The following is a 20,018-nucleotide window of genomic DNA, read 5'->3' as shown; positions in this document are numbered from 1 at the left end:
CTGTTCCCTTGCAAGGCGGACAAAAAGAGGGGTAATTGAGCTTTTGTTACTTTGTTCCCTTTGCATAAATGGGCGTCACTTCCCTGGAGCAACCTTGCAACCGTGGAATCAATAGCAGGGGGAGTCACAGCGCTTGCAGCGGCAGAAGCCTCTGGGGCATTAGCTCCCAAAACCCTTGAACCAGGGACTTAGCCCTGGTGAAGCCTACGAAAGCCACAGAATCCGGAAGAGTTGAGGCGTGCTGTTATCCTGTCAATGGGCCTCATTACAATAGTGGCGGACACGGTATGAACGGTGCCGGTAAGGCACTGGCACCGTTCATACCGGTCTGCCACATTACGAGTTCTGCTCGCGGGTGCCGCTTTGCACGCCTGGTCAGACCAGGCGTGCATAGCGGCACCTGCGAGCAGAACAGAACGGTACCAACGGTACCGTTGAGAATGGTACCGCTGCTACCATCCTCCCCATTCCTATTGAGTTCTCTTTAACACTTCCAATTACATTTCTTTCTACATTTCTTGTCTCAGGAGGATAGCTCAGGAGCAACGTGCTTGCCTTGGAAGCAAGACTACACAGAGCAACACAGGTTCCATCTCCGGGTCCGTATTAAACGCGTTATAAATAACCATTTAAATAAACTAATATTGACATTGCCAGTCTACCCTAATGATATACTGCACTTCAGGAGCAACAGTCAGTGTCTATATATATATATGTATATATATATATATATATATTATACACTTTCCTCAGTGCCTCTTAGTACACATGTATTTGCTTCCCCCTAACAAGGGGCCATGTAGGGTACCAAGCCCGCTCTTCTGAGGGTGGCAACCATGGGTCACTCCTCCGGCCCAGGGGCATTGCCATTTAATGTGCCCTCATTTCCTCTGTGGCAGTGCAATTAGTTCTCCCTCCGGAGCTATGGCAGCCATTTCCTCTTCTCCCTCCATTGCTATGGCAGCCATTTCCTCTGTGGCGGTGCGCACTGAATGATGTCATGTGTCATGACTAGTGAACTAGTCCTCCCATGGTTCCTAGCACAGGCTGTGCCCACCAGGACAGGAACAAGTGTGGACTGGGAACCAAAAGAAGCCTTAGAAATAATGTATGTTATGTGGCCCCATATTACACATTTTCAGCGAGCCCAACCCTTTTCCTGTGAGAAAATGTGGAAATAAAATAGAGGCCCAGGACCTACCGGGGAAACTCCAGAGTTCCCTGGGCCAGGGTGCAGAGGCCCCCCAGGAAATCTCCAGAGTTCCCTATAGGCCAGTCCGCCCCTGGGCCCAGGGTGCTGAGACCCACCGGGAAATCTCCAGAGTTCCCTATAGACCAGTCCACCCATGAGCCAGGGTGCAGAGGCCTACTGGGAAATCTCCAGAGTTCCTTATAGTCCAGTCCGCCCCTGGGGGGGAACAACATCAGTTCAAGATGCACTTTTTCAGAGAGTCACAGCCAAATTGGGTTTGGGAGCTGGGGATCAGCACAGAGTACTACCGTGAGTATTCCCCGGCTGCCCTAGGGCCCTGTCAGGCTCCGCTTATGTGGCGGCTGCACCACACTGAGAGTCTTGGCCGGAAGCTATCCAAATCTTCACAGCGGGCCCCAAACGACCCCGGGACGGGGTGGCCTCTCCTCAATGACCATACCATCTTCACCCAGACCACAGCATGCACATCGCCGGGGTCTTCTCCAGCTCGCGCCGGATGGCCCCTGGGCAGACTGAACACCTCCTAGGCATTGCCGCTAACACAATCCCGGGCCGGGTACTCCTCTTCACCTATGCCACACCCCCCATGCGACCCGGGGCTTCGGGTGGGCCAACTCGCCTCTTAGGCTGCTAGTCATGTCCAGGCAGCCCCACTCATGCAGCCCGGTTTAGGTTTTCTTTGATCGTGCCCAGGTGGGCCCACGGCACCCCAGACCTTCTAGGCACCTTGTAGGCCTCGGGAGGATAGCTAAGGGGCAACATGCTTGCCTTGGAAGCAAGACGACGCGGAGCAACACCGGTTCGATCCCCAGGTCCGCGCTTAGGAACCTCTGGGTATTAAGCGCGTTATAATGATTCTAGCTCGACAAGTCTCCTCTCCTCCAGGGACAACGGGCAAGTGTCCAGAAGAGCTCTGTCGAGACAGAGGCAACCAGTACAGCTGTGGCAAGTCACTGTGTTACAAGGCGACGTGTCCAGTGGCCAGCCCGTGTAACCGATGCCTTGACAAGAAGCACTAAAAGGTGTGGTGTATACCCAAAGAGTGCATGCCTGCTTCGTTGTCCCTCGTGCTGGGCACCACTTCTTCCAATCTACATGACATGCTCTTTCTCCCATCAAGCAACCTCTTCAGCACACTCGTCATGCTGCCCTGCGGCACCAGCATCACTGGGTGTCCAGTCAATTGGTCGACAGCAAACTGGTCGACTGCAATTTGGTCGACACTATTTGGTCGAATGCCAAATGGTCGAATTTTTTTTTTTTTTATATATGTGTTTTGTGGGTTTTCGTGTGGGGAAAAAAAAAAAAAAAAAAAGGGGGTTGGGGGGGACCCCCCCAAAAAAAAACAAAAAAGGGGTAAAAAAAAAAAAAAAAAATTCGACCATTTGGCATTCGACCAAATGGTGTCGACCAGTTGTCCTGTCGACCAAATGTTTTCGACCAATTGACTGGTAACCGCATCACTGCCTTCCTTCAAGTCTGCATTTCCACTCCATCCTCCCATGCACCGCCATCGTGCACCCACTTCCACCCTTGCGACTAGGACCGCAACAAGCCAGCACCGCCTCATAGATGCAGGCAACCAAAGGAACTTTGCTCTTCCTCAAAGATGCAGGCAACCGATGGGACATTGCTCTTCCTCAAAGGTGCAGGCAACCAGAGGGTCTTTGCTCATCATCAAAAATGCTGGCAACCAATGGGACAATGCTCTTCCTCAAAGGTGCAGGCAACCAGAGGGTCTTTGCTCATCATCAAAAATGCTGGCAACCAATGGGACAATGCTCATATCAAATACGCAGGAACCCAAAGGGACTTTGCTCCTTATCAAAGGTGCAGGCAACCAAAAGGCCTTTGCTCCTCATCAAATGGGCAGGAACCCAAAGGGACTTTGCTCCTCCTCAAAGGTGCAGGCAACCAATGAGACATTGCTCCTATCAAAGGTGCAGGCAACCAGAGGGTCTTTGCTCCTCATTAAAGATGCAGGCAACCAATGGGACAATGCTCCTATCAAAGGTGCAGGCAACCAATAGGACAATGTTCCTTTCAAAGGTGCAGGCAACTAATGGGACAATGCTTCTATCAAAGGTGCAGGCAACCAATGGGACAATGCTCCTATCAAAGGTGCAGGAACCCAAAGGGACTTTGCTTCTCCTCAAAGGTGAAGGCAACCAATGGCACTTTGCTCCTCATCAAAGGTACTGGCAACCAATAGGACTTTGCTTCTCCTCAAAGGGGCATGAACCCAAAGGGACTTTACTCCTCATCAAAGATACAAGCAACCAAAGGAACTTTTCTCTTCCTCAAAGGTGCAGGCAACCAATGTCATTTTACTCCTCTTCAAAGGTGCAAGCAACCAATGGGACTTAGCTCCTCTTCAAAGGGTCAGGAACCTAAAGGGACTTTACTCTTCCTCAAGGCGACAGTCACCAATGGGACTTTACTCCTCATCAAAGGTACAAGCAACCAAAGGAACTTTGGTCTTCCTCAAAGGTGCAGACAGCCAATAGGACTTTGCTCCTCCTCAAAGGTGAAGGCAACCAATGGGACTTTGCTCCTCTTCAAAGGGGCAGGCAACCAAAGGGACTTTCTGTCACCCTCGATCCGGGTAGCTTGTACACATTGATCATTCTGAGACATGCTTTAATGTCATCACAGTGGACATATGCCTGGGCAACTGTATCGGTCACTGAACGGGGTCCTGATGACCTCAAGCTGCCTCTACCACGAGCCCTAGGTTCAGGGCTCTCTAGCCTGTGTGCATGTCCTATCCTTCCGGCCTCTCATACTTTGCGTAAATAGGTGCAGTGATATAGCATGCCAACACATGAGTAACTAATACCAATGTTATGTCATTACTTACAACAGGTGAGGTCTGCGGCGAAGAGCTCTTCACAGGTAATTACTTAAAGAATAAAACACCCGTGGATCATTGCAAGACGCCAAAAAAGCATATGTAGAATGGCATTTCCTAACATTAGTTAATGTCAATATCGGTCGCAAATCTGCATATTTAGGCATAAAAGTTAAATAAGCATTGGCAATGCCAACCGTTTGAGCCTTTGTGTAGGCATGGGAAAGTGTTTTCAGCTCCAAATAAGTCAGTAACTCTCCGAAGACTGCTTTGAACAAACACTGGCAGGCACTTTGAGTGCACCGTTTGATGGTAAGGTTTGATTAAAGCAAGCTCAGAGAGTTCCTTTGAGGAGGTGTTTTGGGCAGGGAGGAGCAAGCCGTGGGTGGGAACGGCCATAGGGATTAACATGGCCATGTGTGGGCAGATAACCAAACAAACACCTACAAGCTGTGTGTCCCTTCTCATATGCCATTTCTCCTTATCTGTACTGTAATGCAATAGTTTCGGCTTATAGGTGTCGCAAGCGCCACCAAACAACTAAAACTAAAAATGTGGGATAGATTCCACTTTGTTGGGGCAGGAAGGGCAACACCTATTCATCTGTCACACTTGCTTACTCCAGGAGGAGAACCAGGAGTTTCATGGTCAAAGATTAGAACATGATCTTGTCACTGCCCAGTGGTCAGGTCTATTCTTGAATAGAATTGCAAACCAGCAACAGTAATGGATTGAAACTCCTTGAGTTCCCTCTCCAAGGCCGTGCCAACCCACATGTGATCCCTAGTCGGTCTAATGTCATCTAGTCCACCAGAGGTTAGATGCTTGAATGCCTGTTAGACATTTCAAAATATAATTACACTGCAGTCTCTCCTTCACCCTGACCTGAGACATGACCTGATCTAAAGTAATGTTAGTCAGTACTGCTGTAACATTCAATCACGCTTAGTTTAAGTGGAGCACTGGCCCACAGCTCACATATCTGGGGGATGAAAGGTAGGGGCACATTTAGGTAGCCCCAGCTGCTTATGGCAACATTGATTACCAGTGGCCTGGAATGTGTGCAGATCTTCGAAGCCCCAAACCTCTGCGCCCCATTATCCTGTGGCCTTTGCGAGGGCATTAATAGATATCCATTCTAATGGGAACAGGCTGTCGTCTAAGGATTAGGTCGAATTTATAAAGGGCGCCTGCACTTTGGAATCCTTTTCTAGCTGTTGTACTTAGGTACCACTAGGTTTTACTGTGAATGCCACCCCTAGATATGGAAAACAATCTCTCTCGGGAACCTCATACCCACCTCAGGGCTGTCCAACTCCAGGCTTCGAGGGCCGGATCCATGTCGGGTTTTCAGGTTACCCCTCATTAATAATCATGAGAAAAATTTGCATACAATGATTCTAGATTTATGCACATTTTTCCCTTTGAAATGCAGTTTTTGAGGAGAAACTGACAACCACCGATTTGGCCATAATAATTTTTAAATCAAGGGATGCCATGAACAACACATCTCTATTAATCAATATTTGGAGTTATCACAGGGTTCGGGCAATCAATGCCACGCTCATCAGCGTAGGCTAGAACCAGTGTTTCTAGGGCCCAACATTTGGAAACACCCCTGTCCCTCTGTTAGGGCTATTCGAGATTATTTGTGTACAGTGAGAATATCAGGGGAGCTAGCACACATCCCTTTTCAGCACTCCTCCTTGACACCAAACCAGGATGTACATGCCCCAGATCGGCCCACTCTAACCGAAGCCCTGTTGCCCTTGTGAAGTTCTATCAGAACCCTAAGCAATTGTTCCAGTATACCCTGTGAACGCAGTCCTTGTCACAACCTCACGATATCGACCAAGTCGAAGGCTGCGGACAGAGCCTTTAAAGCACTGTACATGGGTTCCTCCTTCATAAAGAACCAAAGATAATGTAAAGTCTGATTTTTCTTTTTTTTTTCAGGGCCTGCGGCAGCAGCCCTTTAGTTATGGTTAAGGTGCCCAACTCATAAAAAGAGACTTTCTGGTCGGCTTATAACTTCGACGCCGTTTGACGAATCCTCACCAAATTTTGTGAACAAATATATATGGCTACTCTGGAATGATATTGCAAAGTTTGGTGTGGTTTGGTCAAGGGGGGGCAAAGTTATAGGGGTGTCCCAAATGTTTTGAAATCCTCATAGACACAATGGAAAACAAATTTTGCGTGCGTCTACGGCCCAAACCGCTGGACGGATTGGCACCAAACTTGCGTTAGGAGTGACGGCTTTGTCCCAAAAGCGTGCTTTTGCAAATTTGGTGCAAATCTGTCCAGTAGTTTTTTTTAAAATGTCTAGAATGTAGGTACAAAAAGAATTGTGATATTTGGGTCCGGTCCACGAACTCATTTCCTGATTCGGAGTCCGCAGATGCCTCTGGGCCAAATCAGAGAGCAGCGTGATGTTCGCGGTCATCATACGAGCCCGCTGATTTGTCAATTAAAAATGTGCAGTGTTTCAAAACATTTGAAACGGATGCCATGTTGGATTCGCGAAAAATACACCTGTGGTCCGTGGACATCACAGTGAAAACATATTAAAAAGCACAACATTGCACTTGTCAAAATAATGAAACAATCTCTGGGGAGTTGAGGGGTGGTGAGGATGGGATGGGATATGGTTATAAAAAGCCGAAAATAGTATTTCTGCATTACAGGGCCAGTGAAAAGCTGGTTTTGGATGGCTTATAACTTTGGCACCACTCAATGAAATGGCATGGAGTTTTGCAATATAATTTGCGACCTGATCCTGAATGGTTCTGCAAAGTTTGGTGCTGTTTTGCCAAGAGGGGGCAAATTTAGAGGGGTCCCAAAATATTTGAAAGACATACATTTGGTGCAATTTAACGAATCTGCACAAAAGTTTTCAAAAGGATTTTAGATCCCGATTTGAATGTTTGTGCAAAGTGTAAATGGTTTCTGTCAAGTGGGGGCTAAGTTATATGGCTATTCTTTGTACGTACATTTTGACACTTTTCCAAAAATAAAACATGGACACATTTGCAGCAAACTCGTACAAGAAGCATTGGCATGGACCCAAAAGCATGGTTTTGCAAATGTATACATGTTTTATTTTTTGAAAAGTGTCACAATGTAGGTACAAAAATACTGATATTCCTTTGGTGACTGTATAGCTTGTGGCCATGGCCAGTGTCTAGATTATCACAATCTGGCTGGCCATGACCACAAGGGACAATCAATGTGGTTAATGTGGGCATGGCCACGAGGGACCGGCTATGGGGTAACGTTTTTCGAAATCGAGATAGGTTTGAATGGGAAAAGATTTCTGCTTGTGGCAACAGCCCGAAGTACTGGACAGAATTGCAGCAAACATTCCCATGCCCCATGTATCCTGGAGACTGACCATGGCTGAGGGCCATGAGCACTGCCCATTGGTCACATTATGAGGGTTCAGTGGACACAGAACTAGGATGCTGGGTAGGTGCAGTGGATAACAGGGGTGGTTTGGTGGGGTGGGGTCATGGTCGAACCTCATGATTAGGCAATTCCACCATGACTTGCATCGCCAGCATGCGCTGCTGATAGCGACACACATCAGTATGCGGGGCCAAAATATATTTGTTAAGGGAGGTTTACAGTTCTTTCATATATGTTAAAAGAGAAATTATTAATAACATCTATACAGTGATGTAACATCATGAACCATTTTCACTCATAAAAACCTACGAAATAAACAGAAAATACGTTGTTAAAGGGACGTTATGGTTAAGTTGCACTAATAAAAACCTATGAAATTCAGTGAAAAAATGTTAAAGGGACGTTATGGTTAAGTTGCACTAACAAAAACCGTGTTCATCGTGGCTCATATTAAGGACCCAGGAAGCTCTGGCAGCTTCCTGGTATCTGTTTGTGAGCAGCACGGAGGTGCCGAGGGTGGCCTGGAGTGACGCACCAACGTTGGAAAAACATTTAAGAAGGTATTTTTATGTTATGCGTATTTTGCATTGTGAAGTGCGTGTCAGATTAATGTATGTGCTATGGGTCAGCAAGTGGTTGGTGAATGAGAAGAAATGTGTTAGTAGGTGTGTTTGAATGTTCTGGGTGGTTGTGTGCCTGTGTAGAGAATGCCGTGAGAGTGGATGTGGAAGGTGCATGAGTGAGTGACTGGCGGGAGAATGAGTAGGAATGTCATAGTGTGTTTCAATGTTGTGGATGGGTACGTGCCTGCGTGCAGAATGCAGTGTGAGTGGACGTGGGAGACGGTGTATGGGTCAGTGAGTGGTGGGTGAATAAGTATGAATGTGGTAGTGCGTGTTTAAATGTGCGGCTCGGAGGGTGCGTCCCTGTGTGGCGATTGCGGTGGAAATGGACAAGAGAGGTTTATGTGCGAGTGAAGATGGCTGCAATGATGGCTGAAATGAGAGCGCCTGGAAACACAGGTGTTAGATGCATCTGAAGGTCGTGTGCCATCACATCCTGGGATGTCACTTGGGGGTGTGTCAAATGAAATCCCTTCCTGTGATGTCATCAGAGGTCAAGGGTTGTGTGATGTCACTTCCGTTACCCCTGGAATTTTGGTGAAATTAAGTCAGAGGTGGATCTAATGGTCGTCAGCCAGACAAATGGCGAGTGGGTCCCTGTGCTAGGCCCCGCCCCTTCCACACAACACAGGGCCCTTTCTGCTGTGGTGGGCCTGCTTTGCGGCGGCAAGTTCTCTGCTCGCTTTCCCCCTGACTGATGCCAGAGAGCACACGTGCCATCGCCGTGTGGGTTATTGTGGATCTTAACACTGCTTGTCAGCTCTGAGGGAACATGGCAGGCTTTTATGTGACAGCTTTCACACCATAAACAAAGCCAAACAAGGTTGGTGCGAAATGAAGAAGGGTTTGGTCACTGATGAAAAAAAAAAACTCAGCTCTAGTAGCGTGTTTTGCTTGTTAGTTGTCACAGGGTTAGGGCTTTGTTATATAGAAATGTCAGTATCTCCTTCAAAATACATGCTCCAATGCAAAGGTTTTACGACAATCCACACCAGCACGTTGTTCTGTGTTGCTTTTTTTTTTTTTTTTTTACTTTTCCTTTATTTAGGAAGTTTATAGAGCACAGCCCTACCCTAGTATGCGCCATATGGCCTGATTTACAAAATCACTTTTCAATGGAAAAATCCCATTGGAAACGTTTTGTAAATCGGGCACATAGGGGTATGGTATGGTCGGGGAGTGTCACAGCATTCTATCATCTTTTGGAAAAAAATCAAATTAATAAACTAATAGATACAGCATCTGGTCCTGCAGCCATCACAAGCAGCTCATTGCACACTGTTGTCACAAACATCAATTAACTTCTTGTTTGTTTTTTAACATCGTCCACATTGATCTGTTTTGCATCTAAAGTACACACAGATACCAAATATTGTAAAGGGCTCTGTAATTCCATACTAGTAAACTCTTATGCAGATCCGAGGTTTTCACTCTCCAACCCGTGCAGCAAAAGATTAACGCTAGGCAATTCTGGCATTTTGCAATGCATGGCTGCAGCAACGCCCGCACAAACAGAATGACATCACTTGTCTGCTACAAGGACACGTATGTTCTCTAGGTTTACAATATTTAGCATTCATAGCAAAGCCTGCTGAGGAGGCCCAGCTGTTTCCAGTTAGTCAGACCACTAGACACAGGTAGCTGTAATCAAGACAATTTAATAAAAAATTGCTTTGTCCCTAAAGTTTGCCATTGTGCACTGTGACCACAGTTAACTCCGCCCACCCAAAGCTCCGCCTCCATAACCCGCCCACCTAGGGCTCTGTGTCAGGTGCTGCCCACGGGGCCCTTTGCCTTAACTCTGCCACTGAACGAAGTCCCTGTTGAGTGAGTGCGATCTTTATCAATTACAATTGGGGAATAAGTAGCATCACGCGTATGCAGATCACTCGCCCCACCGCGCGTCATGACGGCATGCTGCTCATCAAGCGGTGCAGTGCGGAGCAAGCCAAAAACAGGACTGTGGACTGACAGCAACTTGCGTCTCCCCACGGCTCTGCAACGATTGATCTACACGGTGCATTGTATCTCTATTTACTAATAAAGAAAACATGTATAAATCAGTAGCATATTCTCTTATTTACATCCCCAAATTGCACCGGTGGTCGATAGATCAGCGAAATACTCAGCATTGCTCTTACCAACCTCTTCATAAGGGGTTTTCTCTCCCATGTATCATCTCACGCATGCTCTTCTTGTGTCAGGCAGTGCCGCCCCTCACCCCAGAGCGCCCCTGGTCAGTGCCTGTGGGAGGGGGTGCGTCGGGGGTACTTTTTTGTTTAACTCCCCGCTCCCACGCCGGAGCAGGGAGTTAATTATTGGAGTACCTGATCAGATGCATCGATCATTGTGTGCCCGGCCGTGCCCCGACCCATGCGCCAGGAGATGATACCGTGGGCTGCTTCTGAAGGCATGCTGCACTCGTGCCGCCTGGCAGCCGGAGATCGCCCACTCCTCTTCCACTATCCCAGGCAGGCACCCTGCCCAGTGCTTTAAGTGGGCCGGGGCCTGCCGGGGCCGGGCCCCGGCAGTCTCCAGAAAGTGGGGCTGAGCCGGGGCCCAGCCGGGGCCCCGTCCCACACAATATTGGCGGGATGCATTATCCCGCCGCGGCCGCAGCCGCGACGGGAGATGCGCCCGTCATTATGTCGGCCAAGCTGAAGAAGTGCCGGCCAGCCACAGAGACGCTGAGGCTGGCGGCACTTCTGTCAGTTAGTGTAACTCCCTCTGATGACCCCTCATCAGGGTCATCAGAGGAAGTTACTGTCCCTCTGTTTTCCCTCCCCAGGTCACTAACCCCCGCGGGCTCTGTGATCTAATATGCAGATTAGATCACGGAGCCCGCGGGTTCGCAGAGGGTGAAAGACGCCTCGGGCTCAGTGATCTATGTGTTCTGAGCAGAGATCACAGAGCCCGAGGTGCCTTTCTCCATCGGCAAAGCTTTATAAAAGATGCCTTGAACTGTGTACGTTTCAAGTCATCTTTTATAAAGTTAGAAATATTTCTATGTTTCTAAAAGACGGCTTGAAACGTGCACAATTCAAGGCATCTTTTATAAAGCTTTGTCGACGGACAAAGCCACCTTGCGGTTTGTTTTGTCCGTCATCAACGCTTTATAAAAGATGCCTTGAATTGTTTACATGTCAAGCCATCTTTTAGAAACATAGAAACATGTTACAAATATCTATGTTTATAAAAGGTGGCTTGAAAAGTACACACACCATAGTAAGGTAAGCACACAAGTGTGCGTAACTTACTATGGTTTGTACACTTTCAAGCCACCTTTTATAAACATAGAAATATGTAACATTGCTATGTTTATAAAATATGGCTTGAAAAGTACACACACCATACTAGTACGCATACAAACATATAAATGCTCATATTTATATATTTGTTTGCGCACCTTACTATGATTTGTGCACTTTTAGGCCACGCCCACAATGAAAGCCACGCCCCCAAACGAGGGCTCCCCCTCAATTTATTACCCCACTTAAAGCACTGACCCTGCCGCACCTTACCATCCGAGCCTGGGCTTATCTGAGTCCATCCAATTCATCTCCTGCCATGTTCCCTCGGATTGATAGCGCGCGATGCCTGGCTGCGCTCCTGATTGGACGGATTAGAGGGGGTGCGCCCGAGTTCCCGCCCCCCCACCGCTGCACGCTGAGCGCGTGCAGGTGTAACTAAGTCCCACGACGCTGCATTCCCCCCACAGCCAAAGCGCACCAAGCAAAACAAACATTCTGCAAGGAAACCTCTTCTGGGGAGATTTGTTTTCACGTTGAGGTCAGAGCGAGCGGGAGAAATGACAAAGCAACTGACGAGAAAGTGAAGGGAAAACACACGGGCGCCGTATCCAGCACCATAAGTGTCAACTGCCAACTACACGGGGAGGTCAGCCTTGAATGATTACTTCAGCCACCAGGTGGCGCTATGGGGGGAGGGAGGCCCACTATACTGGAGACAGAATATGTTTCTAGGCTTGCAACAATCCCACACGTGTCAGTCAGTATACGAGGACCAACCTGAACTAGGTTAGCCACAATCCTAAATTCAGGTCTTTTGTCAGTACTTCGAGACCTGCAGCAGGGGGTGCAATTAGCACACCTGTGAGGGTGGTCCAATGTTCGCTGTGAAGTGATCACACGTGTTGCATTTCACAACTGCTTCTTCACCTGATGCATGGGAGCCAGCCAGCTTTTGATTTTCACTACGGGGCCGAGCCAAGGTCGAAACACCCCATTTTAGAGCTCATTTTGCAGCAAGAAGTGGACAAACTCATAGGATTTGCAGGCAGGCCTAAACATAGGCAATGTCAGTAATAGTTGCCTAACCTGCAGAGCTATCTTTTCTCAGCCATCTGCTTTTGGATCTCGCTCTCGCACGTGCACGATCTGAATGACACAAGCCCCAGTAAGATATTTGTCCTGTCCTCCCTCTGTCCAGTCCCCTCGCCCCAGTGTCTTGTCATGCCTAGAAACACTTGTGTACAAGCGTATTATAAATGACTTATCATATCATATGATACCACCCTCGATCTACCAAACAGCTTTTGGCCGGTGCATCGCTCTCCTTCCCATGCCAGCAAGCAATTCATGCTCAGGTGGTCCATTGATGAGGCGACCTACTCACTTTGAAGTGAGCAGCACTTGCTAATTTTGCAAGCTGCACTCTAACAGTTCTCTGAGCTTCAGCCCACCAGGAGAGGGGCCAGAAGCCCTGTCGCGCAGAGTGATTAAAAAGTGCAAGGGACTCATTCCTTCTTCCTGTTTTCATTTTTGGTCACCCCTCCCCCATACGAATACATGCAGAATATCCACAGTGCAAAATGACACTCTGCCGCGTGGGTCAACTGCCCCCTGTGCCCCCATGTACTCGGTGCCTTTGACCTGAAGTGTTTGCAGCTGAACTAAAACTCCCTCCCGCACACCTGCTTCCATTTATTTCTCTCTGCTTTCTTTGCAACTATCTTAAGCTGCCCATGCATGTAGCATGCTTGAGCTTCTGTTCCAGTAGCTGGCAATAGGTGTTACAGCTTCTTTTTATAAGTGATGCAACCGGGATGTCATTTAGGGGTCGCCAGGGGTCGCAGCTGCGACCTCTGAGATCTTCCTAGCTACCCCAAAAAAAAAAAGATTTTCTTTTTTTTAAATGCAAGCTCCTGGGCTGGGGCCAGCACCATGTGGCTCTTTGTTTCTGGAGTGGCTGAAATTCTTGTTCAGGCCTCTTTAGGATAAACAGGGGGTTCCAAAAGTGTAACACTTTGAGCAGTGACCCTCAGTAAGAAAGAATAGGAATAACAAATAATTTGTCTTTCTGGAATTCTATACAATAATTGCTAGACTCATTAAAGGTTTATTTCAGGCACACTTCAGGGGGTGAGTCACGGATTTAGTCTGTTCTTAAACACCTCAAATTCAAAATACAGACAAAAACGTACAAAAAGCACTTAGAGTAGAATAAGCATCCATTTCGGAATATGTATTGCTTTTCGCAAGTTGCAGCAATAGCCTGTTTTTTTCTGCCTTTGTCTAGGTTACAATCATCAGAAGACATTCCATCTCTGTGACCTCGGTCACTTGACAAAATCCTTGTGCCTAAAAGCTTGTGTACAGTGCAGAAACGTTTGACCATAGCACATAAGGTGGCCCTTGTTTTCATTGTGCCACAATGAATGCTTTCTTGTAATGTGTCTATCTTTCCCATCTCCATGAAATGCTGTTCAGGATGTTTGTTTGCATGTATGAGGTAATGAGTGCCCAGAGTACGGGACACTGTGTGAGTGCTCTGCTTTACCTGCACCGCTCCACATTCTTCAATACACAGTTAAGAATCCTCCCAATGATATGTATTTTGCCAAACTCTGAAGCTTGAAAAGTCAATCCAAGCAGGCTTGATACGTGGCCAACTTTGCACCAGACCTGCAGATGAATTAGCCCGCTGTTAAATCTCAGTTACCTGTTTAATGTTAACCACTAGAGAGCGTAATTTGCAGCCTGACTTTGAGAACATTCAGACATGTAAATGCTCGTTTTACTATAGCCGGTAAGATAGCTGTAGCCGGTAAAATAGCTCAGTGGGCTGCAGTGATGTGTGTGTGTCATCTGCAGGTCCGCATCCCGGTAAGGCCAACTCAGCCTTTCATCCTTCTGAGGTTTATAAATGAGTACCAACACAGTTTGAGTGATATTGTATGTATATTTGTTTTATATAAAGCGTTTATGCATAAGTGCCATATAATAGCACATCATTATCCTTTGGTCTCGGAAATCTGCTCAAAATCATACTAATTTGGTAACATGGGCCATAGACACTGATATTAACGATTCATATGGTGATCCATTCTTATATGAAATACATCACATTACAGTGATATCGTAACTAGTGTCTGGTCAAAGGTTCGAATACAAAAGGTTCAATTGCAATAGGGTCGAGTCAATAGGACCGAAAACAAAAGGTTCACATTTTTTTTTAAATTATATATATTTTTGGGGGTTTTCGTATAGGTAAAAAAAGTGTTTTTACCACAAAAACAGGGGTTGGGGAGGGAACCCCCCCAAAATAAATGAATAAATAAATAAATAAATCATTCAAACTTTTTGTTTTCGGTCCTTTTGATTCGACCCTATTGTATTTCGATCCTTTTGATTGAATCCTTTGACCTATAAACATCGTAACCATATTCTTTGTAGTGTACTTAAGAACAATGCTATGTGATGCCACTTCCTGTTTTGTCAAAGGATGAAATGTTGTGTTCCATTGATTCCCGTGATGTCACTTCGAGTGAGGTCAAATGACATCACTTCCTGTGATGTCATCAGAGGTCAAGGGTCATGTGATGTCACTTCCGCTACCCCTGCAATTTTGGTGAAATGACATCCCTGTGTTGCGGTATGTTTTGTCTGTTTGTATGTGCCAGCTGGGTACTGCCTCCTTTTCCTTGTTTCCTCAGCCAACTTGGCACTGCCTCTTTTTGCTAGTTTCCTGGCCCAGCTCAGCGCTGCCTCTTTTTCTAGTTTCCTGTGATAGCTGTGCTCTGCATCTTTTTCCTAGTTTCCTTTGCTAGGTAGGACCTGCACCATTTTGCTAGTTTCCTGTGCCAGCTGGGCCTGCATCTTTTTGCTAGTTTACGGTGACAGCTAGGTTCTGCATCTTTTTGCTAGGTTCCTATGCCATCTGGGCACTGCTTTTTTTGCTAGTTTCATGTGCCAGCTGGGCAGTTCCTATTTTTGCTAGATTTCTGGGCCAGCTGGGCACTTCCTATTCTTGCTAGATTCCTGTGACAGTTGGGCCGTGCATCTTTTTGCTAGTTTCCTGTTCCAGTAGGGCATTGCAGCTTTTTTAATATTCTCCTATGCCAGCTCGGCACTGCTCTTTTTGCTAGATTCTTGTTCGAGCTGGACCATGCATCTTTTTGTTAATTTCCTGTGCCAGCTGGTACTTTCTATTTTTGCTAGATTTCTGTGACAGCTGGGCCACATGGCTTTTTGATAGTTTCATGAGTCAGCTGGGAACGTCTGTTTTTTTGTAGCTTACTGTGCCCAGTAGGCTGTGCTTCTGTTTGGTAGGTTCCGATCCAACTGGGCATTGCCTTATTCTGCTAGATTACTGTGCCAGCTGAGCTCTGCAGTTTTTGCTAGATTCCTGTGCCAAGCTGGGCTGTGCATCGTTTTGCTAGTTTCCTGTGCCAGCTGGGCAGTTCGTTATTTTTCTCAATTACTATGCCAGTTGGGATCTGCACAGAGCCCCTCTTCCCTTTCCATGGCAGCCTGCAGAAGGCAAAGACACAACCCCATGACCATATTACCACAAGCACATTTGCTTCCCCTTTCAAACCTATCGCACTTTCGAATAACTTTACCATATAACCGGTCCCAGCGGACTTGGCCACTTTAACACCATTGACCAGATTGTCCGGGTCATTACCTTATACCATGACCCGCACAATCTGGCCACTGCCCATGGACACAGGCTATACCTCAGTCACCAAAGGTATTTCACTATTTTTTGTACCTACATTATGACACTTGTCATAAAATAAAACACAGGCACATTTGCAAAACCATGCTTTAGGGTCCTTGCCAATGCTCCTTACACGAGTTTGCTTGAAATCCGCCAATGTTTTATTTTTTCAAAAGTGTCAAAATATATGTTCATACAATAGTCATTTAACTTAGCCCTCACTTGGAAAAATCCCTTCAGTCTTTACACAAACATTCAAGGTTGGGTCTATGATCTTTCTGAAAACCTTTGTCCACATTCGCCAAACGGCAACAAAGTTTTAAGCCATCTAAAAATGTTGAGACCCCCCTCTAATTTAGCCCCCTCTTGAGAAGATCCCAGAAAACTTTATAAAAACATTTATATCTAGATTTAAAATTATTTTGTATCTTTTGTGTAGATTCGGCAAATGGCTTGGTACATACAATCTGTTTGGATGGTCCTATGTATTTTCAGGCCCACTATATGACTGCTGGGTAGAGTTTTTATAATATATGTCTATAATCCATATCTTTTTCCGATAATCCACAGAATATTTACAGCATTTATCCAAAAATATTTTTTTATAAATTTTAAAAACAAATATTTTTCTAAAACAATCATTTTTGCTTAAATTGTTTGATCAAACTCAGAATCTGTACCAATAGTTTTTGATCTGCTCTACTTATCAATAGTACATAAACCATGTAGTTCTTTTAATTTTTGGAAAAAAACTCTTCTTTACAACATCAAAAATACAAATTCATCAATTGTGTTGGTTTCCGTTTTTCTACTTATTCATCCTCTTCTCTAACAAACCATTCGTCCCAACATGTTTCATTCCTCATCATCCATTCTTTCAAATTCTCTCTGCAGGAAATTCTTCAGGTGTATACAATTCATTCAAGATCAATCAACATTTTATGTTGCTCTGTTCATTAATTAGCGGTGCAGTGATAGTGAGGGTCCAATTCCTCACTATTCATGATTTTTCATCAGTCATGGTGTCTGAAAAGGCAAAGTATAGCCTGGTTTAGTTTTAGCCACGCTTATTACAAATTGATTATAATTTTTGGTTCTTTTAATTAAACAGGGAGATTAATTCCCTTCATTTCTTTAACAGCTTTAATCTCTCAGTGTTCCATTTCTAACATGTCGCCGGCTATTAGTTTTTCAGTTTTCCCGCACCATTTAGAACTCTAATCATCAGCGCCTTAAAAAGGCAACAAATTACTAGACTAGAAAAGAGCAGTCGTCAAATGGCACGACATGTTTAAGCATTTACAATATTTTGTGACCCCCCTTCTAAATGTATTCCCTCTTAACAAAACAGCTGCACCATTCAGAATCAAGTTTAGAAAAATAAATCCAAAATTTAATGACGTTTCATTGAGTGGCGCCAAAGTTATAAGCCATCCAAGAACTGCTTTTCACCACGCCTGTAATGCAGAAATAGGCAGAGATGCCCCCGAACATCTGAAGTGTTTGCAAACATCACAGGACTGTACCCAAACATCTGTAGCGTTCGCGGACTTCGGTGTTGAAAAACACACATTTCTTGGCTACTTATGGCCATATCTCATCCCATCCTCATCACCCCTCACATCCCCAGAGATTGTTTGATAAGTTTGACAAGTGCAATGTTGTGTTTTTTTATATGTTTTTATGGCGGATTTCGTGGACACCGGCAGATGTCCGCAAACACATCATGTCGGGCGTTGCCAAAAATCTGACACACTTCACGCTTTTCACTATCTAATCAGGGGGCGGGTCCGATGTCCGAGGACATCAGTCACCCTCTAGGCCAATCGAATGCCCGTCTGCGGACCGAACAGGGATGTAGGTCCATGGACCGAATCCAGATATCACTCATTTATTTGACCTACTTTTTGGATTTTTAAATAAAACGACTGGATGCATTTACACCAAATATCCAAAAGCACGCTTTCGGGACCAAGCCACCGCTGCTGCCGCAAATGAGGTGAAAATTTGTCCAGAAGTTTGGGCTGTAGGTGTGAGCAAATCTTTTTTCCATTGCGTCTATGGAAAATAAAATGTGGGACCCCCCCATAACTTTGACTAAACCTCACCAAACTTACCAAAAGAATTGAAAGCGGGTCATATACTTTTTTTTTGCAAAGTTTGGTAAGGATTCGTTCAGGGGGAGTGACGTTATAAGCCGTCCAAAAAGTGCTCTTCCTATGAGCTGAGCAACTGAACCATAACTACACGGCTGCTACCGCAGGCCGTGTAATATATAAATTCAGCTTTACCGACTGTTCTGAAATTCTGCCAGGTGCAAAGGCTCTGGAGGAGCCGGGTTGGGTAAGGGGAATAGTGAAGGAGGGGAAATCCAGGGCGAAGAAATAGTGGAGCAATGTCAGTGGTATCTTCTAGAACTAACACTGGGGAAAAGGACACTTAGGCATTTGACAATTCTTGAAAAAAGCTGCCAAACTCAAAATGGGAGCCTCCGTTTTTCTTCATCATTTTCGAGGCATGGAAGCTAAAGAACGGGAGAATGTGAAAGCATCCTCTTCCCAGATTCTGTCTTCATCAACGCCATGTCCAAAGATGGGGGTTCATTTCCTATGAAATAAGTGACAAATGCCATCAGTAATAACTATTCAAATTCAGCCAATGGGGAAAGTTATAATTGTGTTCCCACCAACAAAAAGGATATTGAAAAGTCACAAAAGCATAACTATTGAATGTAAAACAACCAAAATACCAGGGCAGACAAGTTAACTGAAAAATGTGTGCAACTCAAATCTGATTTTATCAATGTACAACTCAGATCTGAATTCATTAATGTGCAACTCAGATCTGAATTCATTAAGTAAGGGCCTCCATTGCTGCCAAAATAACAATTTAAAGGGAAGTACCATGACTAAAATGGCATCAATTGAAGATCAATAGATCTAAGAACACCGGCTTGCAGACACTTGACCTCATTCCAGGAGGATGTCTCTCCATTCGTAAAGCGCCTATCCTAGGGCAAGCCAAAACATGTTCAGATAAAGCGCTATATGCATATTACATTATTACATTTCTTCAAGGCACGGAGCATGCCTAACTATGCCCGAGTATGTAAATATTGAGAGCTGTTTGCACAATTATCTTTCTCCAGGAGTCCCTCCAAAGGCCTCACATCATTTAAAGTGTCCTTTTCCTTCTGATGAAGGACCCTGCTTTATCTGAGATACCCACGAGAGATTAATGCAATGCGCGCTTTATAAATGTTAATAAATAAATAAATACATTATGGTATTGGGTTTTAGAGAGGACAGTTTCTGCCATTATCTTCAAGAGACGGGCGGGGCTGTGGTGGAGAGTTCCTTTTCGTACAGGGCTGAGAGCAAGTTACCTGTGGATGCAATGGTGCTCTGGGCAGATCAGAAGACATTGGGCTCTGTGTGCAGGGCTGATTCTGGGTGATGGTGCCCATTGGCCCCCTTCATGGGCATACGATGGGGTAGGTCTGCTTAGGATGAAGTGAGCGTGTATGCATGATGACGGGGGTGAAGTGGCACTCCCTCACTCTCAGCTGGGTAACATGGGTGATCCCTGGTAGGTGGGAGAGGCCAACGAGAAGGCTGAGGCATAACCCGGAAGTAGTGGGAAGCTGGTACCCCCGGAGGCCATATTCAATTTTATAGGCCCAAAAGAAGGAACTGGGCCATTTTGGAAGCCAACTCCCATTGCAACCTCACAGTGGAGCCTTTTATGTGTTTTAGCACTCTCCCAAAAAGAACACTTTTTTGGGAAGGATAACCCAGACACATACAGCAGGCCCCCTTGCCATAGCCTGCCCCTGGGTTGCAGTAATGTAAATCCGGTTCCCAAATCCTATAGCCCGGCCCAGGATGTTGCACTAGCCCACAAGTAAACACTCCAAAGGCAGGCGGGGGGCAGCTGGCTGAGCCCAGGTAGGCCGAAG

The sequence above is a fragment of the Ambystoma mexicanum genome, chromosome 3q (genome assembly GCF_040938575.1).
Source record: "Ambystoma mexicanum isolate Mex_15411 chromosome 3q, UKY_AmexF1_1, whole genome shotgun sequence".
Classification (NCBI taxonomy): domain Eukaryota; kingdom Metazoa; phylum Chordata; class Amphibia; order Caudata; family Ambystomatidae; genus Ambystoma; species Ambystoma mexicanum.
Note: the sequence above shows the minus strand (reverse complement) of the source record.